We start from the raw sequence: 15,132 nt of genomic DNA, 5'->3' as shown, positions 1-15,132 counted from the left end.
GAGTTCCTGTAGCTCCATATATACTTATATGCATATTTAAATCTCTAATAAGTTTTCATACATTATAATTACATAGCGTAAGATACCCTGCTCCAGTTTTCTAGGCCAAGGGTCAGTAAACTTTCCTAAAAGGGCCAGATTTTAGGCTTGTGAGCCATACAGATACTGTTCCAACTAAAAACTCTGCCACTGTAGTGCTAAGACGGCCACATACAGTATGTATTAAGTGAGTGTGGCTGTGTTCTGATAAAGCTTTTTTATGAAAACAGGTGGCTGGCCTATAGGCCATAGTTCACTGACTCCTGCAAACAGATTTGATATCAGTATATAACACTTTCAGTGAATGTATAATCATGTTTTCCTTGCATCTAGTAGTTGTTACAAGGAACATTAGCTATTTAAATGGTAAAGAAACCAGGAAAATACTTCCTGAGGTCAGAATCTCAGATTAGACTGGGAAATTTAAATGTGTTAATAAAATACACATTAAAATGTCTAAAAATGCATAGTAAGGGTATAATTAAATTTTATTAAACAATCTTACCCTAATCAAATGAAAGAATCTAAATTCTAATACATCTCTGAAAATGTATAGTAAAGGTATGATTAAATTTTATTAAACAATCTTACCTTAATCAAATGAAGGAATCTAAACTCTAGTACATCTCTGGTTTCAATTCAAAATATATCTGAATCAAAACTTCAGTTTCTTGTCAAATTCCTAGAGAAACAAAATTGAAAACCTTAAGTCAGGTTCCAGGTTCAGATAAGATGGGGTAATCAGATGCCAACAAGTTAATGTAGCTATAAGACCTGGACAGAAGGCATTGAGCAGCTACTAGGGAACTTTGAAAAGTAACAGTAGCAGGCAGATTGAGTAAGACAATCAGAATTTGATGTACCACTGAAGCAACCACAGGTTTACCATTTACATCCCCCTGCCCCGCTTTCATCCAGACTAAACATAATACAGACCAAATAGAAAGCTTCAGGAGAATCCCTCTACCACCGGCTCGAGAAGAAGGAAAGAAGACTCCTAACACTCACAAGAAAGTACACAAATCCTCCCCCTTTTCTACCCTTTTTTCACTCTCAAGGCCAGCCATCCATTGCAGCTGTGGCAGCAGTGGCACTGGAGGCCATTAGGAACCTAAAACTCTGAGAGAGGGAATCTAACTCTCTGAACACAGAAGCTGCGGTCCCAAGAGGATGTAGTGAATCCCTATTGCTTCTTTCTCTGTCCCCTTGCCACTTGGCCCTGATTATGGGCATAGTTGCAGGGAGTGAACATTAAAGAGAGAAAGACCCATTTCATGGTCAGAAAAGGGGAGCCAGGCAGAATTAGAAATTACTGGGAGATAACAGACAAGGAACATGGGAAAGCAACACCTCAAAGTTGTTTTATGAACTACTGGACTCACCCTCATGTGGCACTTGTGTGCATCTGACCCAAACAAACATACATAGACTTTGAGAATTATGGAATAGACCCCCACCCGAGTTCCAGACTGGCAATGGATGACACACATGTGGGACAGAACCAAGTAGTATGGTAAACACTTTGAAAATCAAACTGATGCTGTAACTATAACCTATAGAAACTTGCAGTGTGAATCTAACTGGGTTGACTGTCTACTAAAACAAATACATCAGCATTCTGCATAGTATTTAAGCAAGACCCAATGTCTCCTAACATAATAGTCAAATGTCCAGGATATAATCCAAAGTTACTAGGTATACAAGGAATCAACAGAATCTCAACTTGCACAGAAAAAAATGCCAACATCAAGAAAACAAAGATGTTGAAATTACCTAAGATATTAAAGATAATAGAGCCATTATTACAGAATGCTTTAACAAATACAAACATTCCTGAAACAAAGGATAAACTCAGAAAAAAAAAAAAAACAGAAGATACAAAGAAGAATCAATTGAAAATTTTAAAAGAAGAAAAATATCAATAACCAAACAAGAAGCTCACTAAATGAGCTCAATAGTCAAATGAAGATGACAGAAGAAAGTCAGTGATCTTACCACAGATGAATAAAAATGATCCATTCTGAATAGAAACAAAGATTGGGGAAAAAAGGTCAACATCATTAGTGTGATGATGTCGTTCTGTATGATACTGAGGTGGTATACATATGGCGTTGTGCATTTGTCAAAACCTACAGAACTGCACATCACAAAGATTAAACTTTAATGTATGCAAACGTTTAAAAATCAACTAAGATGTTGGGGACATTTTAAGATAGAAGGCAGTCCATGACAAATGAATCTGGCTATATTATAAATGAATGACATTACCCAACTAAAGGGTGTAGGGTAAATTTATTTCTCACAGGGGTACTGGTTAACAATTGTGAACTTGCTTTACTGAGATGGAACAAACAAGTAAATGGATGATCAAGGCCAGGTTTCTGTTAGAAAGGAAAGCTACAGATAAAGTAGAAAAGCCTAGAATGAATCCTGTGCTACTGGATTAGTCACAGACATCACTATGAACTTGATATATATGCAACATAACATATAATACAAATGGATACAGAAACAATTATAGATGTACATAAATACATGATTAATAAAAAAATGTATTATTTCCTAGCTCTATCCTTTGAGAAGGCCTTGAAATGGTGATACCCCTATATCAACAAGTATATCTAGTACCCAGAGAGACAATGGATCTAAACATAATTCTCCAACACAAGAAACCAGGGCTCCTAAAAGGAAATCGCTGATTCTACAGATAAGGCAGAGAAAATATATGATGAACCTGGAGTATCTTGTAGAACCAAAAATTAAGAAAGTATTCAAAAAAGGAAAGGATGGGGACATGTCAAAGGAATACAGGGACCAACACTGGAACAATTATTTTAGCAACAAAAATTTTAGCAACAATACTGAATTATAAGCCAATGTATAAAGTAAGTATACATATTGATATAAATAACTGAATAAATTAATGGAAAAGAAGGAACAAAAGCTTACTTACAAGAAGAAATCTTAATAACAAATACATATACCCCATCCATAAGACGAAACAATCTCCCAAGCCCTTGGATTGTGGGCTGAAATTAGCAATTCATTTATAAAGAACAGAATACAAAAAGACAAAAGCGTCAACTTTACAGTGAAGACATCTGATAAACAGTACCTTAACTAAGTAATACTGTCATTATGTACTTTGATAAGATGTGAGGGAAAGGGCATTTCCCTCTGTGGATTCTTCCCTAAAACTTATAACCTAAGTCTAATCACAAGAAAAACATTAGACAAACACAAATTGAGAGACACTTTGCAAAGTATCTGACTGGCACTAGCACTCAAAACTGTCAAGTTGATGAAAAACGAAGAAAGGCTGAGAAACTGTCACAGACCACATAAGATGTGGGGAGAGTGACAAATGTAATACGTAAACCTGGAATGGATTCTTGAACAGACCAGTGGAAAATCTGGCAAAATCCCAGCTTGGAATCTGGAGTTTGGTTAGTAGTAAGGTACCAGTGTTGGTTTCTTGGTTTTGAAAAATGCATTTGGATTTGTAAAATGTTATTATTATGGCAAGCTATGTGAGGAATATAAAGGAACTCCTTGTAACTCTTCTATAAATCTAAATTTCTTCCAAAATAAAAAGGTTGTTTTTAATGGTCAAAAGACCTGAATAGATCCTTCACCAAAGAGAATGTAACAAGATATATGACAAAATGTGCAACATTACTAGCTATCAGGAAAGTGAAAATGAAACTCATTATCAGGTACCACTGCAAATCTATCAGAATGGCTAAAATGAAAAAGATGAACCATACCAAGTGCTGACAGGAGTGCGGAACAACTAGAACACTCATACATTGCTGATGTAAATACAAAGTGGTATGGCCATTTTAGAAAACAATTTGTCAATTTCTTCACAATAAACACCATATGACCCACCAATCCCATACCTACGTATTTTTACCCAAGAGAAATGAAAACTCATTTGCACAAAATCCTATACACAAATGTTTATAGCAGCTCTATTCAAAATAGTTAAAAACTGGAAACAACTCAAATGTCCTCCAATTAATAAATTTAAACTGTGGTACACATCCATACAACTGAATACTACTCAGCAATAAAAAAGAATAAAATATCAATACACAGAACAACTTATATGAATCTTATAAGGCATACTGAGTAAATGCACACGTAACAGTCTTAACTGCCCTCATGCTCTATTATTCCACCTCATGACCATTTTTGAAAAGACAAAAGTAAAATGGCAGAGTTACCAGGTATTGAGGGGTAGGGAGGGAGCACAACTACACAGGGATAACAAAAGGTAGTTTTTTTAAGCTAAGGAAACTTATTCCAGATATTGACTGTGATGGCAGTGAGATAAATCTATATACGTGCTAAAATATACACAGAAAAAGTTTTCCTGCATGTTCATTTGCAAAAATAAAATTTACGATACTTAAAAGACTTTTAAATCATCAAGGCTTTTTCAGAATTATTTAGTTTGGATTTTATAGTCTGTAAAAATCCTCTTGTTTATTCTGCCTATTTTTAAGATAGAGGAAGTGACAGATAGCTCAGTCCTGACATGTAAAATCACTAGAGGGATCAATGGTCTAAATGTCAGTTCTCCTAAACAATGTATCACCTACAAAGGAGTCTAATCTGCTCATCACCACTATCCCACCTAATTGAAGAGTAAATCCTGACATCTGCTTAGTGGTATCATAAAAGAACTTTCATTAATGATTAAAAAAAATAATACTGATTTACAGTCAGTATTTACTGATTTACTGCACATTGTGGGGCGGTAAGAGGGCTGTGATTAATTCTACTCTCATTGCATAATAAGCATTCTGAAGACAAAAAACATAAAACTGGCCAGGTAAGGTGGCTAATTCTTGCAATCCCAGCACTTTGGGAAGCAAGGTGGGCAGATCACCTGCAGTCGGGCATTTGAGACCAGCCTGGCCAACACGGTGAAACCCCATCTCTACAAAAAAAATCAGCTGGGCATGGTGGCACACACCTGTAGTCCCAGCTACTCGGGAGGCTAAGTCACAAGAATCGCTTAAGCTCTGAGGCAGAGGGTGTAGTGAGCCAAGATCACACCATTGCACTCCAGCCTGGGTGACAGAGTAAACCCCCTCTCAAAAAAAAAAGTAAAACCATCATTTGTTTCTATCTTTCTTATTAGGGAAAAAATAGTCGCTTTATTTGAGTACACAGGATGAGGAATACAAGCTGGAAAACAGTATTTCAGAAGTAATTCCACTCTTCTGCAAGAATTACTTTATCGTACTTCAACTAATACAGTACACTACAAGCTTACAGTGAATTATTACTATGCTATACATACATGTGGTCATAAAACAGTAAAACCTACATAATACAGGCATTTAAATTAAAAAAAATTAAGTACAAAGGTAATACCTCTTCTGAACACTTTTTGTCATACAATAATACATTTGGTTCCTACATTTACCTTAGGCATTATTTTTAAAAATCATATTTAGCCAACTATTTCCATTTAACCTAAACTCGATTATTTGTTTTTAAGGATTCTGTTCTCAGTTGTGTTACTAAATTCAACAACACCTTCAGGTTACTATATTTAAAAGAATATGAGATTTAAAAAAAAAAACAATCAGCAATTGCACTAATTTTAAATGGAAAACTAAAGGCCTCTATAAGGAACAGTTTTTGCCCTAAGGCCTTTTGTTCTCATAATATCACATCCAATTATAAGTGAAATGATTTGCTTCAAGAGTTTAGGTTATTTTCCCCAGAAACACATTTGGAAAAACTGATGACATTACCTGGTACCACATCCTTTCTAACCGAAGCCATTTGTGTGTAGTAGCTACAGTAAAATTCACTAAAGTCAGTTTAGTTTTGACACCCAGTAAAACCCACTGAATGGAGTACCTACTGCAAATCTGTATGCTTACTGCTCCATGTAATCTTCTCACTAGATTTTCAACTTACTAAACAAAGGCTGTTTTATTAATAATCAAAATCTGACTTCCACAGAGGCACTGTACCCATCAAAAGTTTCAGTAGGTTAGTAAATTTCCTGTCTCTTCTCTCTGTAACACAGCATATGTTTAAGTCACTACTATATTTTAATGACCATAAACAAAGGAGTTTTTTCCCCTCTCTTTTTCAAATAATCAAGAAAACTTCAGTGATTAGTATTGCACTACTCACAGTTAAACTTCCAGCTCTCTTCAAAAGTTGCCAATTAATAACAATTTTTACATATGAACTAAACCCAACAGGATGCCTTACCTTACTAGTCACTGAAATGCTAAATTCACATAAATCAACATTACCTAGTAACATTTTAAAGATTACAGTACAATAAACTACCTATCTCTATAAGAGAGGCTATTACTTTCCTTCACCCAAATTAATATCATCTAAACTTAAATAGCACAATAGCCATCTCTACACTTAAGCAAATCAAATGAACTTCCCACCCATTATTCCAAAAGTTCTTGTTTAGAAATGAAGTTTATATAAAATATATTTAGGCTATTTGTTAAGAAACACAAAAGGTCAGAATAAGAAATTATCCATAAATAATGTTAAAAAGAATCGAGAAGGGATTTGGAATAGAGAACTTAGTATGTACTGAAATTAAGAAAGCCTCATGATATCTACACTCTGTAGCCCAAACCTGTGTTACAAGTATATTCAGCCACTTGCTAATAGTTCTATGCTGGCCAAGTTTGAAAGCAATGCCTGGGTAGACTATAAATCTCATATACCTGTGCTTACTCCAATCCACCATTACTAAAGTTCCCTATTGCTGCACTGGGAAACTACATGATACAGAATTATAACCACGACTATTACTGAGAGAACTACAGATAACTATCTTTAGAAGGCATTTAACAATTGGTAAGAATACTGCAGTTTTTCCATGAAGAGTAGACCCACACTCAGCACACAGTGGGAGCACAACAGGGAATTGTATATGAGAAAGACAGAAGCTCCAAGAGCAATAAACAATAGATAAAATAAGTCTGTCTAATAAAAGCCATATTGAAAAATTTATTTTAATTTGCTTCTGAGTTGGTAATTTTTCACTATAGGTGAATACTGGCTTAAAGCAACTGCTGATTACTATTTTTTAATTGGGTAAGTACTTTCTGACTGTTAAATCTAGGAGGAGAAAGCAAGGCTGGGCACTATGGTTCATTCTTGTTATCTCATCATTTTGGGAGGTCAAGGTGGAAGGATAGCTTGAGCTCAGGAGCTCAAGACCAGCCTGGGCAACAGAATGAGACTCCATCTCTACAAAAAATTTAAAAATTAGCCAGATATGGTAGAGTGTGCCTGTAGTCCCAGCTAGTTGGGAGGCTGAGGAAGGAAGATTGTTTGAGCTGAGGAGATCAAGGCTACAGTAAGCCTGTGTTCATATCAGTGCACTCTAACCTGGGTGACAGAGCCAGATTCTTTCTCAAAAATAATAATAATAGGAAGAAAAAGCAAAACAGAACTGCCCTTAGCACTTTAGAATCTTTACTAAGAAAAGTAAAATGGAGTACATGATCATTCTTAAGGCCTTTTTAAAAATTCCTCAGTGGGTATCTGATTAAATCTTAAATTGTCCTCTAAGTCTGGATTTTTTATCTCAAAGTTTTTTCAATGCATTTGAAGCAGAAATAGCCAAAAAGAGAGATAAGTGAGGTTCCTAACTCAATGCAAAGAAAAACAAAGTAAGTCTTTGTTAGCAATTCTGTAAAGCATCTAGTATGTAAAACACTATTGTAGTGATGGGATAAGGGTCAAAACAAAGAACACTAGTACTGGCTTTCAAAGAGCTTACATAATATGGAATACAGGAAGAATTCTTTATAAAGCAATGCTATACGTTTTGCTTGTTTTTATAAGTATACTGCTAGACAAGCAAGGGCAGTTACTCTGTCTGCCTTGTTTACCACGATAGCCCCAGTGCCTACTACAATGACTAGCACATAGCAGTCACTAGAAAAATATTTGTGGATAAATGAAAACTCAACAGCTATGTGAATAATGACACTTGGCTTTCTTGACTCCAGTGATGTAGTCCTCTTTGACAGACAGAACAATGGCCCTCCAAAGATGTCTGTGCCCTTAACCACTGGAACCTACGTTACCTGCCATGGCAAAAGGGATTTGTAGTTGTAATTAATGTTAAGGAACCTGAGATGGGAGAGATTATCTGGTATTATCCAGGTAGGTCCAATCTCATCACATGAGGCTTTTAAAGTGGAAGAGGAAGACAGAAGGTGGATCAGAGAATTTAAATGAAAGGAGAAGGAGATATCAGAAGCTTGAGAGGGACTTGACCTTTGTTACTGACTTTGAAGATGAAGGAGGGCGACATGCCAGGGAATGAGAGTGGAATGTAGATACTAGAAAGGGCCCTGATCAAGACAAATGTTACAACCACAAGGATCCCAGTGGTACAACCACAAGGAACTGAATTCTACCAAAACCCCTAATAAGCAAGGAAAGTGATCTTGCCCTACAGCCTCCAGAAAGGAACATGGCCCCGCTGAAGTTTTTATTTTAGCCCAATGAGACCAGAATTGGCCTACTGACTCACAGAGCTGTAAGATTAAAAAATTTTCTGTTTAAGCCACTAAGTTCGTATTGATTTGTGATGGCGGCAATAGAAAACTAACACGCTCCTTATCGCTTCTACTCTAGCAACCCAAACATATAGCTTTTCTTGCCATCACCCTGAAACTGCTTCGACACAAGATTTTAAATTCTGAAATGCTTTGACCTGATCATAATCTCCTATTCTTACTTATTCTACTTCATAATCCCTACATCTGTCCTTATCAAGGAAAAGACCTTGTTTAAAAGAACAACATATAGAAACAAAATGCCACTTACCAATCATGAATTAGTATTTTCTAGTTAGAATGTTTGGTCAGCCTTATATCCAAGAGTATAAAAAGGCACCACAGAATGGTTATAACCAAACTACAAATTTCATATTCCTTGCAACATTGCAGTACCAAGGACCCACACTGAAATGTGTTATTAAACAACCCGGTGTGTCAAACTCTGATTAATTGACTTTCAAAGAAAAAGTCTTTGGTTTTTAAATCTGGAACCATTTCTTTGCCTCTTTATATGTTTGCTCTAAAATATTAAAAACAACCTCATAAACAATCTGTTTAACAGTAATTAGAATTTTATCTAGTTAAAACAACAGCAGAGCATGCCACAACACAGATGGCAGAAAACTTTCTCCTTGCCTGATCAGTGTCAAAAAATTGTTCTCCTATTTCATAATTAGGAAAAATTTTGTCACAGGCTATCTCCCAAAATACTAGTGAAAGGACAGTTTTATTATGAAAATCTTTGTTCAGCACAAATCTTAATTATTTCTCAGTGTAAAAATGTTTCTTATTACTCTTATAAAACCTAGTCAAATTTGTGATTAGGGAGTCATAATGGATAGAAATCTGTACTACTGATTTCACTCTAGTTCCAATTCCTTAAGCACACTAATTCTCTGTGGAGTAGAGGTTCCCAGACTATGATGCACATTGAAATCACCTGGAGAGTGTTTAAAACTTCCAATGACCAAGTTCCAACCCATACCAACTAAATTAGAAGGTCTGGTTATAAGACAGGCATAAAAGTTTTTAAACTCCCCCAGTGGCTCCAGTATGGTTTATTACTAACAATAAGGCATGGTACAGTGCACTGAATGGAGTCAGGAGGCCTGGGATCTGGCACTGGCTGTGCCACCAACAAGCTTGGGCACGTCACTGGGTAGCCGTTTCCTCATCTATAAAAATATAGGATTGGACAAGTTATTTCGAACATCTAACATGTTATAAGTCTAGGATGAGATTCCTTAGTTTTTTTAGAAAGATTAAATCACCTCAACATTTAAACTACGAAAAAAAAATTGAAATCCATGATCTGATGATGCTTATTCCTACCTGTTAAAATCTTATTTTCATAAAGATTATTCCATAGTAGAGATCAAATTTCAATTGCCCTAATTTTTATATATTCTTATCCTTTTATGCTCATCCATGTCATAAAAGGTTATATATGTTAGGAATGACTGGAAGCTTAAATTATCTTAAAATATAGCTTGCTATCAGATTATTTCTAGAATTCCTATTAAAATACATTGCATGTATTCTGATTTTCTTCAATAACATTCCTGGTTTTGGTTGGCTCCTGAAGATACAAAATGACTTTAACTTTTCATTATTTCATAAAAGCAAATCATTAAGGAAACCAGAAACATAGTTGAAATAATCCCTGAATATCGTTATTCTGTATAGTCTCAAACCGAATTCTTACCTTTGACCAGCCCTTACAAATGTACACTACCAGTTATTAGGGTGCTTGGAAAAAGGTTATTTCATTCAACATGTTAAGAATTTTATAGTTCCAGAGCTTGGGGTCTAGGTGGCAGACTTCTAATGTGTCCCTACAGTGATCCCCACCTTCTGATAGTCACTTGTTGTGTAGCCCTTCCTTTAAGTGTGGGCTAGACCTAGTAACCTGCTTATAAAGAAGAAAATACTGGCCAGGCATGGTGGTTCACACCTGTAATCCCAAGATTTTGGGAGGCCAAGGCAGGAGGATCACTTGAGCCCAGGAGTTCAATGTGGGCAAAATATTGAGACTCTGTCTCAATTTTTAAAAATAAAGAAAATGTGGAAAAAGTGATGGGATGTCAATTCTGTAATAGGTTATAAAAACTGTGATGTCCTTCTTGCTACCACTCTGTTTTGCTGACATTCTTTCTTGCCCTGTTGCTTGTTTGCTCTAAGTCAACTGCCATATTGTGAGATACTCTATGGGTTCATGTGGCGTGGGTCCTAGGGAGGCCTCTGGCCAACAGCGTGAGAAGAAATGAATCCTGCCTTGTGAGTGACCTAGAAAATGGATCGATGAGGCTTCAGGCCTTGTCAACACATTGGTTCATAACCCTTTAAAAGACCCACCACCTATGCTGTTCCTGGATTCCTGATTCACTGCAATATAATAAATATGTGTTTTGAGTGGGTGTGTTTTAAAGTCATTTGTTATGCAGCAATAGGTAACTAATATAGGCATGTAGCAATGAATAAAAACACTGTAGTCAAAGAACCAATAGTTGAATAATAAGAGAGATCAAGGTATCAACAATCCAGTAATGGGTGAGGCATGTAAATACATGTAATAAAGTATTTTAGGAGCTCTGATAAAAGTATACCTGTGTTTGAATGCCACATGCAGGTTTTAAAAAAAGAAAAAAGTATACCTGTGAGGGGTAAGGTATAGATATAAGAAAGGATATATATATAGGATTAGGCACTGATATTCCTTAAAAGGGAAGAATATGAGTTAAAAGCATCAAAGAAACATAATGATCATGTTGGAAAACTAAAAGTAATCCCAATTATTTCCCACCTATTCAAGCAAACTGCTGCAGCAATTATCTATTCCTTCTACTGCACTGTCAAATATTCCCCTATTCCTGGATTATTCCTATCACATTAAATATGGAACCAAAATAATTTTTCAAAGCCCACTCTCTTAACCCTACACACCAAATGTGCATAGTTCCCCCTTTACAATAAAACTCAAAAGTGTTGTCTACACTCACTGTCTCCACATCTCCCATTTTCTCCTGAATCCGTATCAACCAAGCTTTTCGTCCCATCTGTCTACCAACTTGCCCTTATTAAGGTCACCATGTCTTCCACATTGCTAAATACAACAATCAATTCTCTGACTTCCTCTTATTTTACCTATGAGCAGCTGCTGATACAAACAATGATTCTGTCCTTGAAATATATGGCTCTCAAAACATCCAACTCTTTAATCTTATTAGGTTGGTGTAAAAGTAATTGCGGTTTTGGACCATGAATTTTAAATCATTATATTATAACTAGGCCCAAACACATCTTTATTAATCAAAACAGAAAACATTACAATCAACACATTTTTCCCAGTGAAAGATAAATTTATTTATCCTTATAGTGTAAAAATCCGTGCTTTGGGATTTGATAAACTCTTGGAAAGCTTTTGCTGCATTCTGGTTGTAAAAAAATTTTCCCGGCAAAAAGCTGCTGAGTCGCTTGAAGTGGTAGTTGGTTGGCGAGAAGTCAGGTGACTATGGCAAATGAGACAAAACTTTGTAGCCTAATTCATTCAACTTTTGAAGCATTGGTTGTGTGACACACTGTTGAGACTTGTGGAGAGGAATTGGGCCCTTTCTGTTGACCAATGCTGGCTGCAGGCATTGCAGTTTTCTGTGCATCTCATTGATTTGTTGAGCATACTTCTCAGATGTAATGGCTCGAATTCAGAAAGCTGCAGTGATCAGACCTGCAGCAGACCACCAAAGTGATCTTTTTTGGTGCAAATCTGGCTTTGGGAAGTGCTCTGGAGCTTCTTCTCAGTCCAACCACTGAGCTGGTCCTTGTCAACTGTCATACAAAATCCACTTTTCATTGCATATCACAATTCAATCGAGAAATGGTTTGTTGCTATTGCACAGAGTAAAAGAACACTTCAAAATGACAATTTTTTTAAATTTTCGGTCAGCTTGTGAGGCACTCACTTATCAAGATTTTACACCTTTCTAATTTGCTTCAAATGCCAAATGACCACAGGATGGTCAATGTTGAGTTGATGTTGAGTTCTTCTAGTGTCATTGTAAGAGGATGGATGATTGCTCTCAATTGGTTGTTGCCAACTTGCAATGGCCGGCAACTATGCTCCTTATCTTCAAGGGTCTAGTCTCCTTTGCAAAATTTCTTTAACCACCACTGCACTATACCCTCGTTAGCAATTCCTGCGCCAAATGCATTGTTGATGCTGGCAGTTGTCTCCACTGCTTTATGACCCATTTTGAACTCGAATAAGAAAACAGCTCAAATTTGCTTTTTGTCTAACATCATTTCCATAGTCTAAAATAAATATAAAATAAACAGCAAGTAATAATTAGCAAAAACAAAGTGAGAAATGCACATTAAAATGACGCAGAACATAATATTTATTTAAGAAATGTGTTCCAACATCAAATGGCAAATTTCCAACAATGTAAAAACTGCAATTACGTGTGCACCAGCCTAAAACTTTATATTCAGTCCACTTCAGCCACACTGGTCTCCTCCTTGTTCCTTGAACACACTAGGACACACACTTGGCTCAAATCTGTTACCCCTGTTATACCTTAGAACAGGAATGCTCTTCCCTGAGATATCCATAGAGTCCTTTCAGGTCTTCACTCAAATGTCACAATCCTTCCCAGGCCTGCCTTCCTCCAATCTCCATGCCTTCCAACACTCCCCGCATTCCCTTTTCCTCTTTTACTTTGATATCTAATAAAGTATACATATTTTATCCGTTAGTTTCAGTTTCTCTCTCCGCTAGAATGTAAGCTCCATAGAGGCAGGAATTTTTGTCTGTTTTGTTTACTGTTGTATATATAATATACAACAGTACCTGGCAATAGTAGGCATGGTATTAATATTTGTTTAATGAATGAATGAACCAACCAAGGGAATTCTCTCACCCATCTCATGTAATATAGGAGAGTAATTTAATAGTTTCAAAGGTACCAAAATATCGCATTCATGTTTCAATCACTGTGATTTATGTTCTGACAGATTTAACACCCTCATTATACATACCAGGGCTATATTAAATTATCCTGAATTCCCCTGAAAACACACCAATCAGGAGAAAAAGTCCAGAATTGTCTCAGACAACAAGGAGCAACAAGACTGTTTTATAAAATATTTTCCATGGTTAATCCAAAGTAGAAAATCCACATACAACATGTCAGAAAATCTAACTGATACAGATTTTTAAACACTAGGGATGAAAGAGAAGGTAAGTAAAAATTTCAAATTCTGTTAATATGCACACACAAATACTCTAAGGAGACATTATCAATCCTCTTAGGTAACTTTTAGCCTTTGATAATGTGTTTTCCAACCATTTTCCAATATACATATCTTTCACTTCTCTTTTTCTAACCTATCGGTGATTTTTTAAAAAATTAGCTGAAACTATATTTAGTTTCCCAAAGATAAAAACAAGATTTAGTTGCGCTGAGATAAAATAACTTTATAAATATCATTTTTACATTTGTATGTATATGTTCTTTACACATTTTCCCAAGTGCTTTCACATCTTTATTATGATCTTCACACTGACATGAATAATAGGCAGGCAGATTTTATCACTTCCTTCTCCACCTCCTACATACATACACATACTTTGCAGATGGAAAAAAACTGACTCTCAAAGAGATTAACTGGCCTGCTCAAGGTCACAGAGCTACAGCAGTTCAACCTGGACTACAATTAGGTTTTTTAAAAATCCAGATTCACTGTTTTCCTTCACAATGTATTACCTCACCCAGTAATTAAAGAAAGGTACATTGCATGTATCTACAAAGACTTGACTACATAAGCATCTTCCTTCTGGATTAGAGATTTTTACATTCCAATCCATTATAAAAGTACTTTGCAGATGGCACAAATATGCTATTATTCTTATTTTTTAAAATAGAAAAGCCGAAGAAAATAAAAGAAAATTGAGTATCTAGAGCAGTAGCAAGATGAGATTAACGGTTACTTTCTGCACACAGGATCAATGTTTTAGAACCTTTGAACTATCAAACAGATACCAAATACCACTTCCAAGTGACAGAAGAAGATATTTAACAGAGGCCATTCTGGGTTAAATCACTGTTTATTACAGAACCCATACCTACATCACTATCTGAAAAATCCTGGCAATGTGGACTAAAATTAGTAAGAATTAATTATTTTTACCCTTCTCTCCTAAGATTTAGCTCAGGATCAGATAAACAAATGGTTCCACAAGTTACTTCATCTGGACTTCCTGTCTCCTTTAATATTCTAAGAAGAGAGAAAAGAGATTCCTTTATCATTCCAGCTGCAAAGAACACCGTAAAGAATACCAAAACTGGGTCATGAACCAAAGATCTCAAAGAGAGTATATTTTATGTAAGATTAAAAACTTTGTTCTTCCCACCAACAGAGACCAACTGCATGTCCCTGACCCATATTAAAATTGCTCTTAGTAGAAATCTAGATTTATTCTGAAGCCTAGTCAGGCTTACTTGGGACTCTCAAA

The 15,132-nt window shown here is 35.9% G+C and overlaps 1 protein-coding gene across 4 annotated transcripts in view; it reads right to left on the bottom strand.

Annotated features, from left to right (window-relative positions):
* GLCE (glucuronic acid epimerase) overlaps positions 1 to 15,132 on the bottom strand; it is an 88,053-nt gene that overhangs the window by 41,213 nt on the left and 31,708 nt on the right. For 3 of the 4 annotated variants that reach the window (XM_002753281.6, XM_035259039.3, XM_009005128.5), the window contains exon 2: positions 631 to 721. The exons of the other annotated variant lie outside the window; for it this stretch is intronic. The gene's annotated coding sequence lies outside the window, so the exon portion shown is untranslated. The remainder of the gene's footprint in view (positions 1 to 630; positions 722 to 15,132) is intronic. 4 annotated transcript variants of the gene reach the window in all.

The sequence above is a fragment of the Callithrix jacchus genome, chromosome 8 (genome assembly GCF_049354715.1).
Source record: "Callithrix jacchus isolate 240 chromosome 8, calJac240_pri, whole genome shotgun sequence".
Lineage (NCBI taxonomy): Eukaryota > Metazoa > Chordata > Mammalia > Primates > Cebidae > Callithrix > Callithrix jacchus.
Note: the sequence above shows the minus strand (reverse complement) of the source record. Positions and strands in the feature narration are given on the sequence as shown.